General features: G+C 47.3%; 1 protein-coding gene across 1 annotated transcript in view; it reads right to left on the bottom strand.

The window, feature by feature from the left end:
* Positions 1-12,757, bottom strand: part of LOC144162612 (uncharacterized) — a 117,772-nt gene extending 105,015 nt beyond the window's left edge. The window contains exon 1 of the transcript XR_013320720.1: positions 11,387-12,757. The gene's annotated coding sequence lies outside the window, so the exon portion shown is untranslated. The remainder of the gene's footprint in view (positions 1-11,386) is intronic.
* Between the last annotated feature and the right edge of the window lie 12,782 nt (positions 12,758-25,539).

Below are 25,539 nucleotides of genomic sequence, written 5' to 3'. Positions count from 1 at the left end.
GGGATGAGGGACCTGGAGTGTGCGCCACTGAGGGGGATATATCCGAGATGCCTACCTTTTCCAGGGTTCGTACAAGCTTCAAAAGCAAAAATTCAAGGGTTTTCAAGGACTTTCAAGGACCAGAAAACAAATTTTTAAGGTCCCCATCTAATATTTAATCCGGGATTATTTATAACTTCAACACAATGCAGGAGATTTTTTATTGCACAATGCCTCAGCACATTAGTGCACATTTAGACGGGCGCCAACTGGTCCGTGAATGCTCCCCAAGCTTTATTTTTATTTCATGGTTGTTATTTAGAGTTTCTTTTTCTTGGTGTTTTGCTCAGGCTGTTTGATTTCAAAACTTCGTTAATGTTGCCTGCGTCGCCTGCTTTGTTAGCAAGAGTACCAGCTGAAATTAAATCAGCAAGTGTTGCTGCATGGCAGGACGAACTATGTACACGTACCATTTGCACGTACAAGCAAATAAGCAAATGCAGATGGAGTGTATGAGGCACAGCAAACATGCAACGAGCGAGCGTCCACAGGCTAGATGGAAGATGCTAGAGAACAGAAGTCAGCTTTCACTTAAATGTATCGTGACATGGATTGTATTGAGAAGTGCCTGCTCCCAGTGTTGCCTTGTAATAATGAAAATCCACCAAACTTGTAATTTCACGCAATACACTGAAACTTGATTGTTACAATGTTTTTTTTTACATTTGTTAACACCTAAAATCCATGACAAACACTTTAAATTCTCGTGAAAAGACAGGGCCATTGATTCTCTCCAGAAAAAATCAAGAGTATTCAAGGACCATTTAAAAATTCCAGGACTTTCCAGGCCTTGAAATTGACACTTCTATATTCAAGGGTTTTCAAGGTTTTCAAGGACCCGTGCGAACCCTGCTTTTCACCTGGTACATATATTTTGTCTGAACAGCTGCAAAGAAAAGCTACAGCAGTCGGGCCTAACAGGAGAACCTGCTTCCTTACTGAGTTTGAGAGAATGATGCAGAACCTTGATGCATTTCGCAGTCTTGCTGGCACGGACAACAATGTATTCGCATTACTAGTGTGTTTAATACCAGAGGTACGCGAAAGGAGCTCCAACGTCCCAATCGAGAACAAGCCCCTCATCGTCTTAATGAAGCTGAAGCTAGGCTTGCCATTCAGTGCACTGTCAGTTCTTATTGGTCATCCGTGCTGTCTATTTGGTTCTGCACATACTGGCAGCAGTCGCCAAAAATTGCACTTATAAACCCCCTGCGTTTGAGATCAAACTAACTCAGCCAGCCTGTTTTCATTCTTGTCGCCATCTCTCTTTCAAATTGTTTTCAAATCGAAGCCATAAAATGGACTATGCCATTGCATCTGTGCGCATCCATGTGTAGAGGGCGTTTCAAAGAATTAATCTGTTCGGCACCTTGAATCACAGGGTGCCGATTACGGTGATCCGTGCTATGGGAGACATTTTTCATATGTGCTGTGTTTTGGCCAGCCTCCAGCCTCACATCATCAGCTCATAACATCCTTGCTCTTGGACTAGCCGTGAATGTAAGAGCAGAGTATATCCCCCCAGTTATCGCAGCGTTTCTTTTCTTCTCAGGACAAAAATATACACACTGCACAAATTCTGAAAGCAGCCTGTATACATAAAGCCTCTTTTCCTCTTCAAGCAGCTTCTTTGTTCATGTGTAAAATTTGGTTCATTAAATTCTAGAAGATCTGCCTTGCGAGTGGAAAAATGGCCCTGATGTGCGATTAGAAAACAGGCGAGAAGAATCCTTGGAAGGTAAATGCATGGAGCGTTCCGGAGGGAGCTTTAAAGATGAAGATTCTGTCAACCTGTTGGCAAATAACCGTAATGTTGGTTCAAACAAGGATGGGGATAACATAATACTGATGTCAGCGCAAGTCCTTGCAAAAAGTTCCACATCCGTCAATCTGCAAGCGGCTCATTTGCAGGCTGGACCTACGGATACACCTGGAAAAGGCTCCAGTGAGCCTTCACTTGCAGAGAGCATCATGGACGACAATGGCAAGGCTACTGCAAGTAAAGAAAGCGTAGATGTGCACGAAAACGATCCCTGATAGTACGAAGACAGTGTCTGCAAGTGTTCTCAGTGAAACCAAAGTGCCACCAGCTATGAGGAAGTGTCGGCGGCCAAAGGGCCACACACAACTGTAATCAGCCTTCCTAAAAGGAAAAAGAACGTCACCAGAGAGCGAGTTCCTTTCAGTGAGGGAAGAATGGAAAATTATTTGGACCTGGCTGGTAGGCAATGTAACGCCAAAGCTGTCATGCAAAGCAGGCAACTAGAAGAGATGAAGAACAAAGGCATGTGCTGTGTTAGACGAAACTGTTGACATCAGCTGTGTGCGAAGTTTCTTGGCAGTTGTTGCAAGTCAACTAAGATGCAAAAAAGAATCTGCAGAAATGGAACTGCAGGGTGTGCAAAGCTGATTTATATAAACTATGACTCTGTCATGTATGTCTGGTGCCTGTATCACTTGCCATGTGTACATTAGAGGAAGCAGCCAAAAGCAAAGGACTGGCATTGTTCCAGCTGTGGGTGATTGCATTGGTGTACTGCCAGTGGCCGGATATACCCATATCTGTATAGCAGAGTGCACCGTAAAGCGCTTAAAAAATTGAACCAGGATTGCTTATTGGCCTTTGGCAGTCTAAAAAACCTAAAAGCACGAATGGTCGCATTGGCTTCGTTACTTCACAAGAATGCCGCCCCGAGTGCCGATTGAGGAGAGAAGGCTCAACTTTGCCACGAAGGTGTCCCTCAGCATGAAATATCAATGAGCCATATTATTACAGCGTATAGGGATGAAGATGGGAGAACATGTGATGCTCAGAGGAGTGGGTGGCCAAGGTTAACATTGTTGGCAGAGGACGAATAGATAGTTGCTGCCACAATTGTCGACCCATTTCTGAACGCCAGGGAGATCCGCGACCGACGCTTTGGAGCTCAGTTGCTGCTGTGACACAATCAGGAGCAGATTGCGAGAGGCGCGTCTCGTGAACTGCTTCATTCTTTTTCAGCCCATGTGCAGGAGAAATTCTCCAACCTAACGGAGTCTGACGTGCGAAGCTACCTTCGCTGGAAGTGCAATAATTCCGCAACAGCATTGAAAAAAAACCGGAAGTGCCATCACACAGGCACCAAGTCACAGTGCTGCTATCAGTGAATGACAGCGTTGCCGCTCAGACACCGCACCTAACAACCAAGCAGCGGGAGGAGAGACTGAACTTCGCCCGAGCTTTTCAGCAGTGGTCGGCAGAGGAGTGGCGGGAGGTGATTTTCATACGAGTCTACTTCTTCTGCACGCTGGGACCAACAGCAGTGTGTGGCGTCCGTTGAACGCAGGTATGACCTGGCACCCTGGCAGCTCACAGGAATCGCGGGTTCCATTAACTTGTCCGTGTCATAACATATGAATGGTTTGCAGCGCGTCATAGCTTCAAGAATGCAGTGCAGCCTCATTTCTCATCTTACCACATGGCTTGACATGGGTGCAGCATTGACTACCAATTGAGTGTTTCATTCGCGCGTATTGCATATCAGTGTGGGTTCAATGTTAAATTTGGTGTAATTTTAGCCTCTATCCTAATTGTCTTTCCGCAGCATGAGGACGCTCCACGCTTTTGGACCCGACATATGTTAATGCTTGCTCTCCCATGTTCTCAGGTATAACCCCGCCTACACCCACAGCATGCTCAGCAGCGGCCGCTGCTTGGTCAGTGTCTGGGGTGGCATCGGTCGGGACGGCCTGGGCCCACTCGCGCAGATCGAGGGTGAAGTCCTGTGAAGGTACTGTGAAGTCCTCACCGAGCACCTGATTCCGCATGTCCAGGAGGGCTGCTAGCTGCTCCAGCATGATCGGAGCCCCGTGCACAAAGCCCGCACTGTGAGCGCACTCCCAGAGTGCTGCGGCGTGCCTCAGCTGACGTGGCCGCCTAACGGGGCTGATCTCAATCAACCCCATCGAAAACATACAGGGACTGCTTAAGACAGTTGCCTCCCGACGCCTTTGCGGTGGCACAGCGGAGCAGCCGTGGCTAACCGTGAAGGAAAAGTGGGAAGCGCTGCGCGGGCATCCGGAGATAGTGGCGACGCTGTATGAGCAGCAGCTGTATGAGCAGCAGCAGCAGCACGGAGGGGACGGCCCAGAAAACGAAAACGATAAGTTTTTGTTTTTTTTTTCGTTCCTTTTTTTGCTTGTGAGAGATAATGTTGTAGAAGTAGGAATCGGCTTAATTAATAGAGGTAAACAGGTAAAAGCGCAGTTAGCGTGAGTAAGCAGGAACCTAAATGTAACAAGTGGTAAACAGGTAGCCAGTAAGTTTTTTTTTGTCTTTTTTGTATTAGCGCAGTGACAGAAATGTTTTGAGGGTTGGGAGCAACGAGTGTGACCGAACGGTGGCGACGCGACGGGCGCGTTAGTGATCAAGTGGGGAAAAACAATTCTAGCGAAGTAGCGGGCTTTCTGTGACGGGCGACTTAGGCCTAGGGGTTGGCCGAACAATGGCCCCGAGGACGAGAATGGGCACTGGGGACGAGGACCACGTGCAGTGCCACGAGTGCGTGGCCGACGCTAAGAAGGCGCACTTCGAATGTAGGCCTTGCGAGCGGGCAAGACAGGGCTTCGAACACCTCGAGAAGCAGCTGAATGCGAGGGTGGAGGAGCTGGAGGGGTACCTGAGGGAGGAAAGGGAAGTGCGGGTGGCTCTCGAGGCGCGAGTGGCCAAGCTTGACAAGGCGGGGCAGGCGAAGACCGCACAGTTGGTGCACACGGTGGCCGAACTGGACGAAGCTTGGGAAAAGCAGGCCCAGCTTGAAAAGCGGGTGGAAGAGCTCGTGACTCCGGTGGCAGGAGACGACGCGAGTGCGCAGGTTCAGCACGACGAGCGGCCCACCGGAGGGAACGCAGAGCCACAGGGGGCGACTGATGCTGCACGCATGAGCGGTGTCCGTCAAAGCAGAGCGGACTCGGGTAGCAAAGAAAGCCCCGAGGCGACGCAGGGAAATGACGGATCGCCAGCCAGGTCATTTCCTGCCGTGGTCAACCCCAGTAGACCCCGAACACCTGCAAAAGTGCCGGTTAAAGACAAGAGGAGGCGACAAGTCATCGTTGTCGGCGACTCCAACATGGCCAGGGTGGGAGAAGTGATTAAGGGGAGGGTGGGAGACTACGAGCGCGTGAAGGTGAGCAAGCTTCCCGGAAAAAGAGTTGGGGAAGTAATGCAACAAGCAAAGGGGCAACTGCAGGACAGAATGGAGGACCACAGCTTGGTAGTGATAATGGGGGGTGTGAACGATGTGTTGCAGGGACGCGGGGAGGGTTCGCAAAGCAGATAGCGATGGGGGTCACCGAGCTGAGGGCGGTCTCGGAGGATGTGCAGATTGTGGACTGCACATTGCTGGAGGTGCAGAAACAAGGGGTCCACGTAGAAAGGGCAGTGGTTGCGGCAAACAGGGAGCTTTGGACCCTGGGCAAAACGATGAATTTTGAGGTGGTCAACCTGAACCGGGACCTGGTCCGTGCAGGCCGCAACGGGGCGTTTGTGTTCGACGGCATACACTTCAGTGGCCGTCTAGCTGAGCCTGTAGGGCACCGACTGGCAGCCCGCGCAGTGGCTTTTTTAGGGGGGCCCCGAATGTTCAAGAAGAAGGCGGGCTCAGTGGAGGCGGTAGCGAAAGGCAGGAAGAAGGGGGCACTGATGCACGGCGGCGGAAACGTAAAGCAAAGAAAAGGAAAATAAACCGTGGAACTAAAATTAGTTATATAGATATGCAAGGCGGCCGCAAGCAGGAAAAATGGATTGAGATACAAACCCAACTTGAGAAAGAAGAAATTGACGTGTACGCCCTGACTGAAACCCACCTGAGAGATATGGAGGAGCCACCAGTGATGGATGACTACGTATGGGTGGGGTGCAACAGGGCAGCGGGAGAGAGGAAAGGTGGGGGCGTGGGCATGCTGATTAGGCGAGGAGGGAATTGGCAAAGGGAGAATCAGGGCTGCAAGGAGCACTTATGGATTTGTGGAACGGTGGGTGGAAAAAAGGCACGGTTGGGAGTGGCCTACCTATGGACAGGGAATGACACCAGGGAACAAAACAAAGAATGGGTGGACTGCCTCAGGAAGGACAAAGAAATTCAAAGAACCTGGTGAGATGATATTAGTAGGAGACTTAAATTAGATGGATATACGGACTATAATGGCGTAATAATTCTAGGTATGTGTGAAGAACAGCAACTTGTAATAGTTAACCGGGAGCATAAATGCGACGGGCAGATAACGTGGCAAAGCGGCAATAGACAGTCTTGTATAGACTACGGCCTGGTCTCAGAGCACACGTACGAGCGGTTGAACCAAATGACGATAGATGAAGGAGAAAACAGCCTGGGCAGCGACCACAGGCGTATAATTCTGAAATTTGACAGTGGAGGGGCTAGGCAGGAAACACCGGAGGTTGGGCTCCCGAAATTAAGCGAAAAGCAGCTAGCAGACATGGTCAACAACGTTGAAAGATAATTAGAGGCCGAGCCCACGAAGGTGTGGGAATATGACGAGGTTGTGAGTTGTATACAGAAGGAAATATACAAAGTAAGGAAACAAAACTGCTAAAGGGGTAAAAGGAAACCACGAAGCTGGTGGGACAAGGAAATTAAACTGGCTATTGAAGAGCGACAACCGACTTCTAGATAACACAGAAAGGCAAAACAAATGGGATATCAGGATGAAGAGGTGCAGTTACGGTGGAGCCGGTACCGAGAAAAGAAATTTGAGGTGCAAGAACTAGTACAAGCAAAGATTAAAACTGCGAGTGAGAAATGGGTATCAGGTATACGTGTCGGGTATATGCAAGAAGGATAAGAGTGCCCACCAAAAATTCTGGAATCATTTAAAAGCATTGGGAACGACTAAAGAGGTGCAGACTCAGATACAGGACCGGGACGGTAACGTTCTCCTGGGAGACAGCGCATTAAAATACCTACATGGAGTCATAGCAAATACTTTCGGCCAAACACCCAAGATATGGGCTACTCGGACACATGTGGCCAATAGAAGAGCGACAGATAAAAATGTATTATCGAATTTTTGGACTGGAAAAAAGCAGAACACAGTGTTCCCAAAAGTACGGCAACAGGACCGGATGGTATCCCAATAGAGATTATCAACCATTTGGGACCAGCGGGAAAGACGTACTTGTATAGAGCCATCGAGCACGCTATAAAATCCAAGGATTCCCACACAATGGTGCGAAAGAAGAATAAGGTTGATCTATAAAGGCAAGGGAGAGGACAAGGCGAGCTCTTACAGGCCGATTACAGTCACATCAGTGCTCTATAGATTAGCTATACAAGCCATCAAAACCGAGTTGTTGAAGTGGGTGGAAAGTAACGGTATTTTAGGGGAACTGCAAAATGGATTTAGGCCGGGTCGACGCTTAGAAGACAATATTTTCATAATAACCCAGACCATCGAAATTTCGGCAACACAGGGCAGAACTTGGCTACTGTTTCTGGACATAACGGGAGCCTATGACAACATAGATAGGGGATTGTTGTGGCATATACTGGAAGAGAGGATTCGGTCAGAATTTGTGGGGCTGCTAAGGGCAATATATGAGGATAACAAGGTGCATATTACATGGGAAGGGCGTACAGGCACAGAGCCTGTGTACATTCGAACAGGGGTGCCCCCTTTCGCCACTGCTGTTCACACTTTACATTAGAGGAATGGAAAGACGATTGGAGGAGAGTGGATTAGGCTTTGACTTGTTGTACCGAAGCAATGGAGAGTTAGTGGAGCAACGGATTCCAGGATTGATGTACGCGGACGATATAGTGTTGCTGGCAGATAATGCGGAAGACCTTCAAAAACTGGCCGACATTTGTGGTGATGAGGCAACGTACCTAGGCCTACATTTTAACCCACAGAAATCTGGAGTTATGGTGTTCAACGAGGAAGCTCATACAGCACCAATAAGAATTCAACAGGAAGCCATACCATTAGTAAATAAGTACAAATACTTGGGGATCTGGCTTAATGAAGGAAAATGCTACCTGAATGCCCATGAAGAACACCTCAAACTTAAAGGGAGACGAAATGCAGCAGTAATGAAACATAGAGCACTTTGGGGATACAATAAGTACGAGGTAGTGCGAGGCATCTGGAAAGGGGTAATGGTGCCGGCGCTCACGTTCTCTAATGCCGTATTATGCCTAAAGTCCGATATCCTGTCGGGACTGGAGGTTAACCAAAAGGCAGTCGGCAGATTGGCACTGGGAGCTCACAGTAAAACTACAAATGAGGCGGTACAAGGCGATATGGGTTGGGCTTCATTTGAGGCGAGGGAAGCGCAAAGTAAAATACGTTTTCAGGAGCGGCTTAGACATTTAGATGAGAACTGGGCAGCCAGAGTGCACAGGTACGTACGTGTACCTTAAAAGTGTGGACACCCAATGGCGGAAGAGGACGCGAAAGCTGGCGACTAAATATAACTTGACCGCGGCAAATAAACACGGGGGGGGGGGCAGTTAAAAAGTAAGTGAAGGAAACAGAGACGCTCATGTGGAAAGAAAGAGAGAATGGAAAAGAAGGGATCGCTGGGAATCTACAAAGCAAGCGAAAAAGACATCCGGAAAGAGAACTTTTATGACAACAATAAAGGTAGTGCGTTGTGCTCTTTGAGGCGCGGGCGGGCTGCAAATATTCGTCACAGGATGAGACATGTGTTGTATGTGGCAGGGATAAAGAAACAATCGACCACATAGTAATGGGATGCCAAAAGATTCAGCCAAATAGAATTGGGGGGAAAGTCCTACTTCCTGAGGCACTGGGCTTCGCAATTGATGGAACATTAACTGGTCGGCAGTAGGTATTACTAAGCAGCGGCTATAGAGTATTCGTGGAAAAAAAGTAAGGAAGTCGATAAAATAACATCCCAGCCAGGGGTAGCGGCAGGGCAGAATTAAAAAGAAATCCGAGTTGAGGGACTAAATTTAAACTCAAACAACTAAGATAGGCTAGATGGCGCACGCCGTCACCCCGATTCAAAAAGGAGGCCTTTAATCATTATCATCATCATCACCAAGGCGTGTCGGCCAAGTCATCACTGTAGCCGGCAACTTTTCGTTTCACTGCAGACTGTTTAATGCCAGTATTATCAGGTTTCACAAATAAAGTTGCAGGAATATCTAATGTTTTGTGATTCTTCACAATCATTCTTCCTGGTAAAGAAAATTCATCACCGAAAGCATATCCTAGTAGCCAATTATAGCAGTCTTCAGAGGACTCGCTGTAACGAATCTTAAACCCACAGCCGGACAGGATGCCAGAAAGGCAATTTCGACGCTATAACATCACTCCGGCGTGAAAAAGAGCATCACGGTAGCCGCCGTTGCGGTGTATTGTGCAGTGTTGTCTCAAATCGAGCAGGTGCGGACTCAAGGGACAGGCACTAATACGGAACATGAGAACATAAATCGCCTACAAAAAGCAGAACAGGTCTTTGTTCCTTCCTAATGCCGTGGTTTGTTGACTTGCGGCCATCCACTACAGCGCAACTGCACCGTGTGGTGGATTAACAGTGAACGCTGCACTAGAAATTTATCAAGCGTGACAAGCACCCGCACAAGGACGAGGGGAAGTTTGGCTTCACTCGTGACACTCTCGTCATGAGCGAGCGCAGCGGTGCGCCCACTCCGGCTGCCTGAACAGTGGTCCGTTTACTACAAGCAGCCAAGAGCAAAAGTCTGGCAGTGTTCCAGCTGTGATAAACTGCTTGTGTACCCTTATTATCTTTTGCGAGTGCAAAATAAAGCGATTATTTTGGGTCAAATACTCGTCTCTGCATTGTGAATCTTTTTAAAGATATTGACTAACATACAAAATGTAACCCTCAAGGTAATTACAGTGCAGAACATGGGTGGAGTGGTAGCTGACAGTCACACCTAAAGGGTGGTACACCCTCCCAAATTTTTAATAATATAGCGGGAGCGACGACCGACCGGTATGTCAGCGCCTTATCACGGTGTTCAGCAGCGAAATAGGCGAGTACGCGCACACGCATAGGGCTATCTGCTGTATAAGTGTCGTCTGCTACGCTGCTTCCTTGAGAGTGGTACACCCGCTGCCACTGCATCTGAATGACTTTGTTCACGAGAAACCGTGGCTATTTGAAGCACATGCACATATGAAATGCGAGTTTATTTTTCTTTCGGAACACTTGCCCTGGACAGCATGAGGGATGCCACTGGAAAGAGAACATGACAGGTGTTTCTTGGCCGGAATGGCCTCAGGCCGCTGCATAATATAATGCGTTAAAAACAAATCTGATAAAAATAACTTGCGCCCCACGCTGCTTAACTACCTTTGGCTGTAGCGAAACGGCCTTGCAAGATAAGCACAGGGGGTGTGTTGCCCTGAGGAGAACAGCAAAGCAGACGACGTTCCACACAGCACATAGGTCTACTACGCGCATGAGTGTACTTTCGCCTATTTCGCTGGTGAACACCGCGATAAGGTGCTGACATGCTGACCGGTCATCACTCCCGCTGTATTATTAAAAATTTGGGAGGCTGTACATATTCACTGTTGTTACACAGGTGAATCTAGAAAGACGTCATGCCAGGCTTAACCAAGAAATCCCCCTTTGTTCCAACTTTGCACTATGCACCATTACCTTGATGGGAATCTGGTGGCTCTAGGAAAGTGCGAAATTCCTCTTCGTTCCTGGCCGTATTTTTCGCCTTATGCCAGCCCCCGCCCCCCTGTCCTGATCTGTGCACCACGGGGAAGTATTTGTGCTTGATGCATCTTCCCAAATAGCGCAAAAACCACACGGTGACCTATCGTGACACTAGAATGAAATCTAGAATGAAATATTTGTTTTCATCAACTGCCGTGCCGCCACTCATTTTCCCTGGAGTGCTTTGCAGGCTCACGCCGCGGGCATAAGCGGGACCCGATGCACAAATTATCCGAACTGCTGTACCCGCTAGAAGCATTGCTTTTTTTCTTTCCCGCAAACACGCGGTCCACTGTGTCGGCACACCTCCACGCAGTCTGCTGTGCCGGGTGCAGGCAAATTTTGACAGTCTATTGTGCCGGCATAACAGCAGTAACACAAAAATGCCGGCACTGCCCCAGTTTGGTCAGCCAGCCAACGGGGGCTAAGTGCCGGCAACACAGCCAGTTCCAACGAACATTCACGTTACCAATACTACGGGGCGAGCTTAGACTATGGGTACGGCCGCAACATTAGCGACGATTACACTATGTTTAGACATAACTTCCGTAGAACTTCAACGGCCATTATAGTTGCGTCTGGGGGTAACACTAGCCGCACTAAAAACAGAAGCGTCGCGGAACTCACCCGTGGTTGGCCGAAATAAGGAGTTCAAAAGCAGAACAGTGTTGAAGCGTTTGTAGCTGCTGAACCGCCCGTCACATCCACTCCCCGGCACACACACAGTCACAAAGAGCAGGGCACTGACGGCGCATTTCCTGCAAACTTCGGCCAGTCACTTTGTTGCATTTTTTGCGACTGATTCGCAATGAAAAGTGCACAATGGGGCCGCCACTGGTGTCTACGAATGTCCGTCGCAGGGTCTATCGTTGCCATGACCGCGAATAAAGGTTGCACAAAGTAAATTCACCGAACACGTTGCTTCCGCATGCACGCCGCCTGCCAAAACAATGACTCGTGACGGCTTGCTTTGGATTGCTGGATTAGAACTGTTAGAACCAACTTTTTTACTGGATCGATGTGCCGAAATAGAAGGAGTGCTTTTTCGTGAAGCCTGCGAAGCCGCCATGTTAAAGAAGGTAGATAAAAATTGAAGCAAAATCGGCGAAATCCGCGCTATTCTGCGACGAAGCGCGTAGCCTGTCGACCAAGCACAACTGCGAAAAGTTGTTGTCGAGCTGGTAGCCTGGGTTTGAGCAGCGACAGGCTTTAAAGCAGCTCTAGTATTCTGGCCTAATTCTGGCCTGTAATGGGTGCACCCCAGCACACAGTTTCTTCTTGCGGGGAAGCAACCTTTAGAACCAAAGAGTATCGGGTTGTTCGTTTCCGGGTTTGATATTTTAACACGAAAGTGTTTTATGCCGGGATACACCAAGATTTCACTGACGTCATATCGTTCACTGGAATGATGCCAGTACACCTTTGCCGAATCGACCCGCCAGAAGGACGGCGCTCGCCAAGCACACCCACAAGACGGCCGCCGACCAGCAAATCATCCTCAGCTGCAGATTTCGCTGCACATTTCCCTTTCGTGTTTTACCCATTCCTATCACAGAGGAATCAACCATAGTTTTTTAAGTTTATTTTGGTATTCGAGCATATTTATTGTCTCAAAATTTTTCTAAGTGCGTCCACAATATCGGATTGCAATACTTTATGGAAGCGACGTTAATTTTTACGCCTTAACATCTGTGCTTTGGCCTTCCTGGGATCGAGTATTCAACGGGCACGTAAATTGAATCAAGCTTGGTTACTTCTCGAATTAAAAAAAAAACTTGTTTTTTGGCTCGCAGAGGTTCGACGAACTGAACGTGGAGTTCCCATCAGCTTCCTCGGAGGTGATATGCTGGTTCGAGAAGAATTACGCCATCGGGAAGGCGCGCCAGCTGCCTTGAGGACCGCTGATCCACGCACCACCTTGATTTCCCCCCTACCTTCTGGTCCTTTCAGTCTGGCCCGTGGAACAGGGGCTGCCACGAGGAAGTAACCAGGTTGCATGGGCGTCCGGAAAAGGGGGCAAGGGGGGCCAACTGCCCCCCCCCCCCCCCCCGTGGAGTTTCGGATATTTTCATGCACTACAAAAAAGCTGCACATCTTTGTTGGCCCGTAAAAGATAATTCTTTGCCCTGAAGGACGAAAGAGAGGAGAGAAGAACACCGACGTTCTCTCCTGTGTCCGGTCCTTTAGCGCAAAGTTTTTAAAATTATGTACGTGAACCAACCAGCCCAACAATCCACGCTATTCAAATGATAGCACACTCAGGTCCTGCGTATCCGTATGAAACGCCATTCAGGACTGCGTGTCAACATTGCTCATTAAACACTGACCAACATTGCCGGTCATGTCACGGGAGTGAAACAGACTGCCTGTGCTGGCTATTGAAGATAGCGAACAGTTCTGAAAGGTTTTACGTTTTCTTTTTCTAAACTCTAGATTTATGCCGCCTCTCCGTAGTGGGGAACCTCGCCACAGCGGCGGCTGCGCGTAAAAGGTTCCGACCATCCGCCCACTTTGCGGCGGGCAATACCCCGTGTTAGGATCGGCCAACGCAGGCCTGGGAAAAATTCCTCGCAAGCTCTCTAGCAAGGTGTACGTGGATGAATCACCCAGAGGCACGAGGCGGCAAGAACCGCTGGCGCCAACGGCGGCGGCGACAGTTTCAAGTTGCGGCTTCTACCCTCGGTTCACCGGACGCTGCGGGCCACTTCTTTCCTTCATACCCGGACGATAGAAGGGTTCACCGAAAGGAAGCTGCGGTTTCAAGTGCCCAAGCTCTTCGGTTTCCAACCGTCGGCGAGAGCAAGAGGTCACTCCTCTTCACATGCTGGGAGGCGAGTTAAGATTCCGTTCTCACGGGGCCTCCAAAATCAAGACTTGAGCAAAGTGGTGCAACTCCGGCACAAGGTATGATCGGTGACGTGGACATTCACCCTTTCCATCGACCAAGTGGCCCGTGTGCATCATCCCCGCCTCATGTCGTGGGCGGTACATCAAGTGCCGTCAACTGCTCTCCTGATTGGACAACTTGTGTGAAGCTAAATTCCCCAGCTAGGGATCTGGGGAATACGAACTCTATTTAAACGACTGTATTTATGCCATTCTGATACTCCTGTCTGGACTGTCACCATGTGAATAAACCTACTGTACATTTTCCTCCTAAGCAGTCATCTCGAGTCTCTAGTCCGACACCACGCCGAACCGGGACCTGCGGGCCTGAACGAGTCAGAGAACCCAAGGGCCCCTCATCTCTAACACCCGTTTGCAAGAGCCAACACGGAAACGTGTTTCTGAGCTGCACAATCTGGCGTTTCTTCGATAGTAAGCCCCTGCACGTGCGTCTCTGTGTGTGTTTGTGTGATTCGGTGTTTTTAAGTGTCCAGCTGTCAACGGAGCTGGGAACAACCAGGACAGCCGACGAGAGAACGGCAGTGGCCAGCAGTGTTTGTGCAGTTGCTCGACTGTGTGGGTGCGCGAGCGAGATCGAGCGACATGTACGAAGCTGTGAGCGTGTACTTTAGCCTGTAAATAAGTTTTCCCTGTAAATGAGGCGCTTTTCTGTTTTCAACTCCCGCATAACTATTTATCCATCCACTCAATTAGCGTATATTTTCTAATACAGTATTATCAACCACCAGGAACTCTCTAGCGAGATTTGCCTCGTGCGCCGAAATAACGGATATCCGACGCTTCTTCAAGCATCAGCGGGTGTCTGACGAAGGGTTATCCAGCAGCCCAGCCGAAGAATCTAGTGTGACGTGACAGCGTTGCACCACTTGACCAGAGTGATGCAGACTTTCATCAGCGGACAGTAGCTGAGGTCGTCGACTCCATGGAAGGGACTCCGTCATCAGTGAGCTCCCGTGACGTAATAAGTCATGATGATTCCCTTTGTCCTTCCTTGGGATTGAATTGCGGTGAGAGTAGCAAGAAAGCAACTAACTTGTCTCAAGAACACGATTTAGGAGACTTTCTGGGCAAAGCTGAACACACGGGCATTTCGGACTGTTTGAAGTTACGCCTTCTGACTAACCCTTGGCCGCCAAATGTTACATACGACTTTAAGAAAGATGTATCATCTGACAAGAGGACATTTCGCTACCAATGGCTGGCAGATTACGCCCCTTGGCTTTCGTATTCAGCGACATTGAAAGGCGCCCTTTGTCGTTTCTGCGTCATTTTTCCGCCGAATGTTCACCGGGGTACCCAAGGTAGTTTTATCGTGCGCGCTTTCACCAACTACAAAAAAATGCACGAGGCGTGCAGGGATCGCGTACAATCCCAATGCCACCAGGAGACAATGGCAGCCTCACAGAACTTTATGGATGTGATGACAGGCAAGCAGCTACCTGTTGTTCAGCAGCTCAACAGAGCATTCCAAGATCAAGTTGAAAGGAACCGCCAGAAAATATTTCCGATTGTTTATACCATCATCTTTTGCGCAATGCAGAACATGCCAATTCGCGGGAAGCAGTCTGGCAGTGGAGTCTTCAATGATCTCCTTGACTTTCGGGTAGAAGCTGGAGATATTCATCTTCAGGAACACTTCGCATCCGGTGCTGGCAATGCTAAGTACACGTCCGTACGAGTCCAGAACGAGATCATCACAATCTGTGGCGACATCCTGAGAGAGCAGATAGTGGCCGAAGCTAACACAGCGTTTGCTTTTTCCGTCCTCGCGGACGAAACCGCAGATATTGCAGGAACAGAGCAGATATAGGTATTCGCTTCATTGACAAGACGGGAACTAACGTATACGTTCTAGAGCAGTTTATGGGATTTGTTGAGCTGGAGCAACTGAACTCTGCTTGCATCGCTGCGACGATCGTGAAGTTTTTAAAGGACGCCGAGCTGATTCTTTCAAACCTCGTTGGACAAGGGTACGATGGATGCTCTACAATGGCTGGAAGAGAAGCTGGAGTCAACAGATTAATACAGAACGAGCTTCCAAAGGCACTGTTCTTCCATTGCGCAAGTCACAAGCTGAATCTCGTGATCAACGATTTGAATGAAGTGTCTGCAATTCGTAACACAATAAGGGTTATCAAACATTAAACCATAAACTTCTTCCGTGAGAGCGTGCTTCGAAGGAAATTAGTGCCCAACATTCCGATGCTCTGTGAAACAAGGTGGTCTGCAAAATACAAGTCAATTAGGATCTTCTCTCAGCATTACGTGGCCATAGTCGAAGCACTCGAAGAGCTCGCGTCAATGGAACCAACATCGAACACTGCAACTAGGCAACGAGCTCACATCCTGTGCAACAACAAGTTCATCTTTTATTGTTTGCTTGCACATTGTAGCGAAGTATAGCGCACGGCTGGAACCGGTGACGAACGTTCTGCAGAGCGTATCCATGGACATCGATTCTGTACACGACCACATCACTGAGTTGCAGAATATTTTTGGTGGCCACCGGACTAACGCTGAAGAGCAGTTTTCCGACATCATGAAAACAGCAAGTGAGGCAGCCGATCACCTAAATGTGTTGATATCTGTGCCAAGACAAGTCTCTCGTCAGGCCCACCGACAAAACTGCAGGATTCAGTCACCGGAGGAATACTAGGGTGTGGCAATATATGTGCCATACTTGGACTCGCTTACTGCTTCTTTGGCTCGCCGCTTCTCTGAAAGCAATGCGAAGAGTTTTAAACTCCTCCAACTGCATCCAGAAAAAATGAAATGTTTGAGCTGCGTTGAATTTCATGCTATTGCTGAAGAACTCCAAGGCTTTTACAGCATTGAAAACTTCAAGGAAGAAGGCATCTCTTGGTACGAAATGTGGCGCAACAAAACGGGGGACCCCTCACAAATAACTTACGCCAAACTTTTGCTTCAGGCCAAGCCATTCTTTCCAGCTGTAGCAAAAGCAATTGAGGTAGCACTTGCCTTGCCAGTTACGACCTGCACTGTCAAACACTCCTTCAGCACAATGAGAAGGGTAAAAACTTGGCTACGATCTACAATGACAAATGACAGGCTGGACGGCCTTTGTATGATGAGTGTGCACCGAGAGCGTGTAATGAAACATAAGAATGACTTCATCACACGTCATCTTGCAATTTGCCCAGAAAAACCCGAGGCGTCTGCAGCTGCTGTTCAAGAATGATTGACGGAGTGCAGTTGTATGTTTGCGAATGTATTGTGCTGTGTGCTGGTGATCTGTTGGCGTGAGTCGAGGACCCTCACGCAGCAAGACTTACCACTTTTATTTACGAAGGGACAGTAACTTTTCGCATTTTCGTTACCAACTTTAGTTCTTTGTTCGGTAATAAAATCCAATGCAGTATATTCTCCAAGTGTGGTTCTAATTCGTTGTTTATCATTTTTGTTTCATACGCGTACTTTAAACCACAAATAGCGCATTTTTGGTGCTACCCAACCATAACCTTTGATTCCGTTGCTTCTTCCCCGGCCAAAATCACTTCTGGTGTTCCGCAGGGCTCAGTCTTCGGGCCTCTGTTATTTTTGCTTTATGTTAATGACTTGCCTGATATTGTTCACTCTAAGATTCGTTTGTACGCTGATGATTGTGTTTTATATCATGTAATTCACTCGCCCAATGATCACATCCTTCTCAACGATTCATTTGCATCTTTCTGCAACTGGTGCCGTCCCTGGCAAATGAATATTAACTACAAAAAAACTGTGTTCATGTCCTTTACTAATAAATTGGTTCTTTCAGATTTCAACTACTCATTTAATGGACCGTCCCTGCTGAGAGTTTACCAATATAAATACCTTGGCGTGCTTTTTACTCCTAACCTGTCCTGGTCCCTCCATATTGATTACATTACTTCTAAAGCCCTAAAAAAGCTTGGTTACCTCCGGCGTACACTATCTGCGGCCCCTAGCGATACACAACTGTGTACAAGACCCTTATCCGCCCAGTGCTCGAATACGCGTCACCTGTATGGAACCCCTACAACCAGTGCGAAGTAAAACAAATAGAATCGGTACAGAAACAGGCCATTAGATTCATCTTCAGGCGATATGACTCTGCTTTTTCACCTACGTCAGCATTACCATCTTTGAACCTATCTCTACTTTCATCGCGAAGGAACATTGAGTCTCTCAAGTTATTACATTCTATAATTTTTTCAACGTGCAAACTTTCAAAAGATCTGTACTTAACATGTTCCAGACCTTCTTCAACACGCCACTACCATCTTTTGAATATGACACCATTCTACACCCGTACTAACGCGTTTGAATTTAGCTTCTTTCCACGAACTGTTGAACTTTGGAATAACTTATCCGGTGACATACGTTCTTTGCCCTTAAACGAATTCTTGTTATCCATAAATACCCTTTGACAGTTTTTTTTTGCTGTTTATGTTTGCTGTGCACAGTATGCACAGTATGCACAGTTTTGCACAGTATGTTTGCAGTGTTCTGTTCCTTGCCACCATGTGATGCCATGTCTTGCCACTTTGTATTTTACTTTCCTTCGCAAAGTATTACACCATGTTTGTTTTGTACCCGCCTGTTCCCCACTCCTGCCATAGCCCTTACGGGTTGCAGTATGTAAAAATAAAAATAAATAAATAAATACCCCCCCCCCCCTTCCCCAGCTATGGATGCCCCCCCATGCAAAAAGTTCTGCGGACGCCCTTGCAAGGTTGGCGCGTAGACATTTGAAAGTTTTCGGAATCGAATGCTTTTGGCGCGGTTCCTGCCCTCTGCAACAGAGAGGAGAGTTCTCGAGTACGGATTCCTGGGCGAATTGGTGTTACGTTGGAAAAAAATTTATAGCGCATGCAGACGAGGACAAGGAAAGAGAACAGACACCACGGAGCGCTACTTTCAACTCTTGAAGCTCTACTTTCAAGAGTTGAAAGTTGCGCCATGAAGCGCTACTTTCAAGAGTTGAAAGTTGCGCTTAGCCACCTTAGTAGCGCTCCGTGGTGTCTATCACTGTTCTCTTTCCTCGCTCTCGTCCGCATGTGCTATGAATTTTTCTGCAAGGGGAGGCGGCTAGCTGGAAGCACTTCTGCGAAGCCAGCAGTCGCGAAGGCCGAAAAGTGCGTCCGTCTCCAACAACCAGCGAAACATACCAGTAAAAGACTTTTAAGCGCAGAGCACTTTTGGGCTCACCTTGTTGTCTAGCTCGCTAACGGTCGATGTCAAGCGACTGTAGGAATCAGATAGGCGGCGCAGCGAGATAATGGACCCAAGTAGAGCCAACTGGTGTTCCGTCGCCAGGGCCCAGGGAGTCGCGCTGAAGCGTCGAAAACTATGCATTCGAACCTCGTGAACCGCGGGCGCTTGTCATACAGCTCCCCGTTGTTTATCGCAAAGAAAACTGCAGGTACATTCCAGGCAAAATCAGTGTATAACTGCCAGCAGTCAGGAACACTCGTTGGGTTGGTTTTTACGATAGTAAGCGAAAAAAGCGGCCGCGCAAGAGGAAAAATGGCACGTTCGAAATGACGCAGAAAGAGCCAGTATATTATCTCTATGGCAGAAAGGCTCCAGCCGCGCAAGAAAAAAATTACGCGTTCGAAATGCCGCAGAAAGGCTCCAGCACGCGAAATTAAAGCGAGCACAAAAAGAACAGAACACCCGCTGGTGCAGTTTCAGCATAGAGAAAGAAATGTTTCAGTACGGTGAACTAGAATTATAGTTTCAGTTAGGGGGCGTGCGAGCACTACGAACGCGGGAAATTTGAAATCCATATTCATCAAGAGAGGATCGTGAGACTATAGGGCACCGAAGAGCGTGATGGGTGGTAGCAGTAAGCGGATAACGGCGCCAAAACCCATTATGGCAAATCACGAATTTTTTTTAGGGCGGTTGCCAGCCAACTGAAACAGTGACTGCGTTTTTTTACGCCATTGTACAATGTAGCCTTCCTTGCAAAATAAACTTCTTTTAGATTTCTGCAAGCCGGAGGACGAATTTGCTGTGCGTACCAAAAATGTGTGCTGGGCTGGCAATTTGTGCTGTCAAATTACCCTTCGTGGAAATACGGTTCAACCTCCACCCCCCCCCCCCCTCCCCAAAACATTAAAAAAGGGTAGTAGACGGCAAACTTCTGTGAAGAAATAAATTTTGCAGAAATTCAAAGAATTACCTACTAATGCATAGCATTCTTATGCCGCATGTCTTGAGTGTGAGTTTTTTACAGCAAAATTTTGTTTTTTTCTAAACCCTTTCTGACCATTTACGTTATTATAACGATTACATTTGGAACTTTCCCGAAATCTGCATAATGTGGAAATGCAGGGCGTTACACGGTTCGCCAGTTTCCGTAATTATTTTATATTTTTCTTATTTTTTTTGTTTTTCAAAATTTTGTTCGACCAATTATTTCCATAACTGATTACGGGTTAAACTTTTATGAAATGTGCATTATTGTGGAAATGCGATACGTTACGTACATTTTGCCATTTTCCGTAATTTTCCAATATTTTTCTTATTTTTTCGTTTCCCAAAATTTCGTCCGACAAATTATCTCCGTTTGCGTTATTATAGTGATTGCATTTGGAACTCTCGTGAAATCTGCATTATTGTGGAAATGCAGGGCGTTACGCCGCCGGTTCGCCATTTACCGTAATTATTTTTAATTTTTCTTATTCTTTTTAGTTTTTCGAAATTTCATCCACCATATTATGTCCATTTACATTATTATAATGATTACATTTGGAACTTTCGCAATATCTGCATTATATTGTGGGAATGCAGGGCGTTACACAGTTCCCCATTTTCCTTAATTATTTTATATCTTTGTTTTCAAACTTCGTTCGAGCAATTATCTCCATTTACACTATTACAACGATTACAGGAGGAACTTTCGCGAAATCCCCATTGTTGTGGAAATGCCATGCGTTATACGTTTTGCCATTTTACGTAATTTTTTAATATATTTCGTTTTTTAGTTTTTCAAAATTTTGTCCAACCAATTATCTCCATTTAGGTTATTATAACGATTACATTTGGAACTTTCGCGAAATCTGCATTATTCAGGCAATGCAGGGCGTTAGACGGTTCGCCAGTTTACGTAATTATTTTACGTTTTTCTAATTTTTTTTTGTTTTGCAAAATTTTGTTGGACTAATTTTCTCCATTTAGGCTACTACAATGACTACAGGTGGCACTTTTGCGAAATCTGCATTATTGTGGAAACGCAGTGGTTACATGTTTCCCCATTTTCCGCAATTTTTTTTGTTTTTCAGAATTTCGTGCGACCAATTGCTATTATAGCGATTACAGGTGGAACCTTCGCAATATCTGCATTTTTGCGGAAATGCAGGGCGTTACATGGTTCTGGCTGTGGGGGTACTCAACAAAGAATGCATCATCACCTGAAGCGCCTTCGCTCTGTTGCACTTTGACGATAATCGCGCGTAAATAGGCAGTGACGAAGACTTCTGCTTCAAAAGGGCAGGGTTTTTGTACGAGACCCTCAAATCATAATCATCATCATCATTTATTGCACCATTAAGGCGGGGTATTACATAAGGGAAGGGCACGTACTAAAATTCCACAATGGGTGATGGTCTATGGCACAGGCATACACATGAGGTGGATTCATGATAAAATGGCAGCAACATGTGCGAATACATATCCCCATATGTGAAGGAACTGTAACAATTAAAAAAAAAAAAGAGAAAAAATAACTAATTAACCGCGATTAACTGTTCGAATAATAAGGGGTCACATTCGTTGACTAATGGTTTTGGGCAGGTTATTTTAATCTTCTAAGGTTGTAGGTAAAAAAGATTTGCTAAAAGCGTTAGTTGATCCACGCAGGCGCTGCATACTTAACGAGTTAGAGTCAACGCAATGGGCGGGAAGGAGGGAGGAGGACTGTATTCCGTTGTGAAGGGAAATTACAGAATAGTTTATGTAAAAGGCAGAGTCAATAAAATTTATGGTGGGTTTCGAGGGCAGGGAAGTTCAGAGATAATTTAATAACGGTAATACTTGATTGTGGGTTGTACCGTGAAGAAATAAATCTAGCGGCACGATTCTGAATTGATTCGAGTGAATTAATCAAGTAATTTTGGTGCGGATTCCAAATAGCCAATGTATATTCAAGTTTAGTATGCGTGAAAGGGAAGATACTGTGGCGTTACTTTGGCTGGCCTGTCTATCGGCAGTAACTACATTGTGGTCCCAGGGGGAAACGCAATCTGCTCTCAGACACGACAACCTCACCCAGAAATTGTACATGCCATACACCTGAAACCGTATCCCGCCCAGTGACACGGTACTGACCGTTCGTGCGATCCGATTTTACGTGCCCGCCACATGCCGACATTGTAGCTACGTAGTTAAGAGTATCGTCTTGTTTTCCAATGAGTGGCATCGGGTCAATACCATCCAGGAGGAGGGGGGGGGGGGGGGGGGATCACACCCCTTGGCAAGCTGATGCCATGCCACGCCCCTGGGCAGGCATCAGCCAGCTGCTCTTATTTCTCGATACCCAACTGGGGTGATAGCAGCCAATCACTTATGAAGACAAAGAAAGTGGGCCCAAGAAGGACAGAATGTCGAAGAGCTCGAGAGTTCGGTCAAGGCTAGACATTGCAGCTTGCTAGTGGGCACAAGTCCGCCCGTGTAAATAAACGTTTATACTAGTGGTATTGTTTCTACCATGACAATACCACGATTATTTGTTCCGAACAGATACTGTGGCCGCCGGGCAGTGCCAGGGAGAGGGCCGGAGCCCACGAGGCCCTGGGTTCCTGTCTGGGCGCCTCAGGATTCCTCTTGGCCCTCCACTTTCTCTCCCAGTAGCGGACTAAACTGCGCACTTTTCCTTTAAAATTGAAAATCGAGTGTACTGTCCTGCATATGTGTGTTCCCTCTCTCTCTCTTTTTCCTGCCTATCTGTTTTCTCCATCCCCCCCCTCTCCCACACCAGTGGCATTCCGGTGCCCACCCTTAGGGTAGACAAATTACGCCTCCTGGTGGACTTTCCTTTCCATTGTTTGTAATAAATCAGTCATTATTTCTTCGAAGTTTGCGATAAAATTGGTGACACTTTTACTGGGACAAAGTGGTCTTTCTAATGAAACGAACTTGTATGTTGTCTTCATGGCACCTTTAAGGGGGGACGAGGGTCTTAAAACTAACTTTTTTATTTATGGGTAGAAACTTATGAAAATTTGCACACTGATGTGCTTTTCTCTGTAGATTTCAAATATGCAATTATATTTGAGCTGGTGCTGTTAGTTCAAAAGTTATCATACAAAGTCTAAACCGCAATTAGGTAATTTCTTACGCAGCTTTAATGAACTTTCGCATTGCATTTTGTCGCTTTTAATTACATGAATGGATAGCCAGAGAGTTCCCATACCCGATGACATTCTTCGTTTTTCTCTAAAGTCACGGCATCCTAAAAAAATATGTCAAGTACAAAAAATGGCAGTATTGGATATTTTGGCTCATCAAAATAACTGCAAGTCATCATTTATGCGTAGCCTAAACAGAAAAACTAAGAATGTCATCGGCTGCCTCAGGCTGTACTGAAAAAAATGGTACCAAGATTGACCTTATGGAGCAAAAATAAGTTTCCAAAAAGCTGCGTAAGGCTGAGGGAAGTGACCAAAAATATGAAACTGAGAAAACTGCATTTGAAGTTTGGCCATGTGTTATGAGATGAACCATCAGTAGTGTAGCTTCAAAATTTCCCAGTAACAAAGACATGTTCTTCCCATTTTCAAATCTGTCTTTGGATTCCAAAAATGTCAACTAGAACTGGAGATACAAAAGGCCAAGTAACGGACCCCAACAGGAATTTAGCAAAATTTATCGACTTCGAATCTGTTGGCATTTTGTTAGCGTTGTGAAATCTGGTGGTGTCTTGCTGGCGTCGTGAAAACTGCAACAGTCCTTCGTGAAGTGCCATCATCTATTACAGTGCACTGTGGTACCCAGAATATTGTGTACGGCAAAAGTGAGGGTGAAACTTGCTTTAGGTGCCCCCCTTTTTTGTTCTTTGGTGAGGCTATTTCATTCGCGGTTTTTATGCTGGAAGTTTGAGAGGATACAGGGGTGGGACACTGCGCAGTGCGTTTTCCGCAAATGCATCATGTTGTTGGCCCTCAAAAGAGTCTTTTGGGGAAAATAAATGTAGCTGGAAGGCAAACTTTCTTGGCCTCAGGGGATAAACCCATAGACGCCTTTTTCCTTCAAGCCGTGCATGGTGCGGCTATCTCCATCGGACATCACGGTTGTGTACTGCAGCCCATTCTTGGAGAGCGAGCGCTTGAACATTATCAGGTCTGCCTCTACCTCCATGCATCCTGCACCACAGTCAATGTTTCGCTGACACTCATGGTCTGCCAGCCAATCTTCGTAGCCCTCATCTGAAGCTTTGGGTCTGATGGTGCAACCTAAGCAAAAGTTAGAGAGGACTACATGATCAATCACCAAGCCGGTGTACACTCCAATGATGCAGCCCACTCCAATGTGTGACAACCGTCCCTTTGTCATCCACGTGCCATCAAACATATCATCTATGTTGTTTGGCGGCTGACCAAGGTGTACAAGTCCTTGATGGCACGCACACTATCAGCTTCAGAGGCTGCTGCAGTGTCCTCGCAAACCTGAACCACTTTCCTCAAGTGCGCTTGGAATGTCTTGTGGTGCAGGCCTCTGTGGGACAAGTTCATACCAGCACAAAAATCTGAAAGAGCAGTCACCCCCTTCCCCATGCTTTGAATACTTTTCAAAGCCCTCATATTCACTTCAAAAAGAGTGATATATTGCCAGATCCTTCGGTCCTTGGCGAGGAAAAACGTTCCACACGGTGTTCACAAATCGAGCACGTCACCTCGAGCTTCACGGCGAGGCCGTACTGCCGGTCAGGCTTCCTCAAATCCGGCGCCGCCAGCCCGCACTTGCCGCACCTGACGTGCGCGAAAAGGTCCTTCAGCATTGCAAAATCCACTAAGACAAAATCTGTGCCGGATTCTTCCTCTGAGTGCGCCAAATCCACTTCAAGGAGGTCGAATTTCCGCTGCGTTGCTGACTTAGTCTCCGTTCCGCGCTTGACCTCGTCCGCGTGTTCCGTACGCGCGGCGATCTCCTCCGCCGTGTAATACCTCGTGTCAAGCCGGCAGGACGTGCTTGGACCAGGTATGGATTCCGGAGGTGGTTGGTCAGGCGATGGGGCAGGCGAGGCAATACGAGGCGGCGAACGATTCTCATCCGGCGGAGTCGAGCGGCCCGAAGTCGCACCACGCGACCTTGGGATAGGCGGACGACGCTTTCGCTTCCCGTGCGCATGAAGGGTCGTCTTCTTCAAACGTACGTCTCCTGGCATCATTCACGAAAGTACGCGATGGAAGAATTAGAAGAAACTGTAAAAAAAAACTGCTCTAAGCGAGCGCTGCGCCAGAAGAGCGGACTCCGTCAGACGCGCGTAGCAGACGCCATGATGGCGACCGCCATGACAGCAGTCGCGCCGACCAATGGGAGGGGTCGTATGGCGAACTCAAACCGCGCGCGCCCGCTCTAGCCAATCAGCGGCCGAGAAGGTGCCTTCGGAAAACTGGCAAGGCCGGTCGTTCTACTCAAGCGACGCCATTTTGAGATATCGCAAAATGCGCACAAAGAAACAAGCTTCAAAACAAGACCAAGATGGCGGCGATCGGTCGGCTGCTTCGCCCGCGGGGCGCGCGGGAATTTGAAGCAACTTTTGCCCAATTCTGGGCATTTCGTGGCCCTCGAGGCGTTTCAAAACATGATTTTAGAGTATTTCCCGATGGAATTTCGCGTTGATATTTTGAAGGCAGGTGCTTGAAGGTACAATAATTCCAAAAATTGGA

Source organism: Haemaphysalis longicornis, unplaced genomic scaffold (assembly GCF_048455015.1).
Source record: "Haemaphysalis longicornis isolate Haplotype H1 unplaced genomic scaffold, Haemaphysalis longicornis Haplotype H1 scaffold_12, whole genome shotgun sequence".
Lineage (NCBI taxonomy): Eukaryota > Metazoa > Arthropoda > Arachnida > Ixodida > Ixodidae > Haemaphysalis > Haemaphysalis longicornis.
The sequence above is the reverse complement of the archived record's forward strand: the minus strand, read 5'-3'. Positions and strand labels throughout refer to the sequence as shown.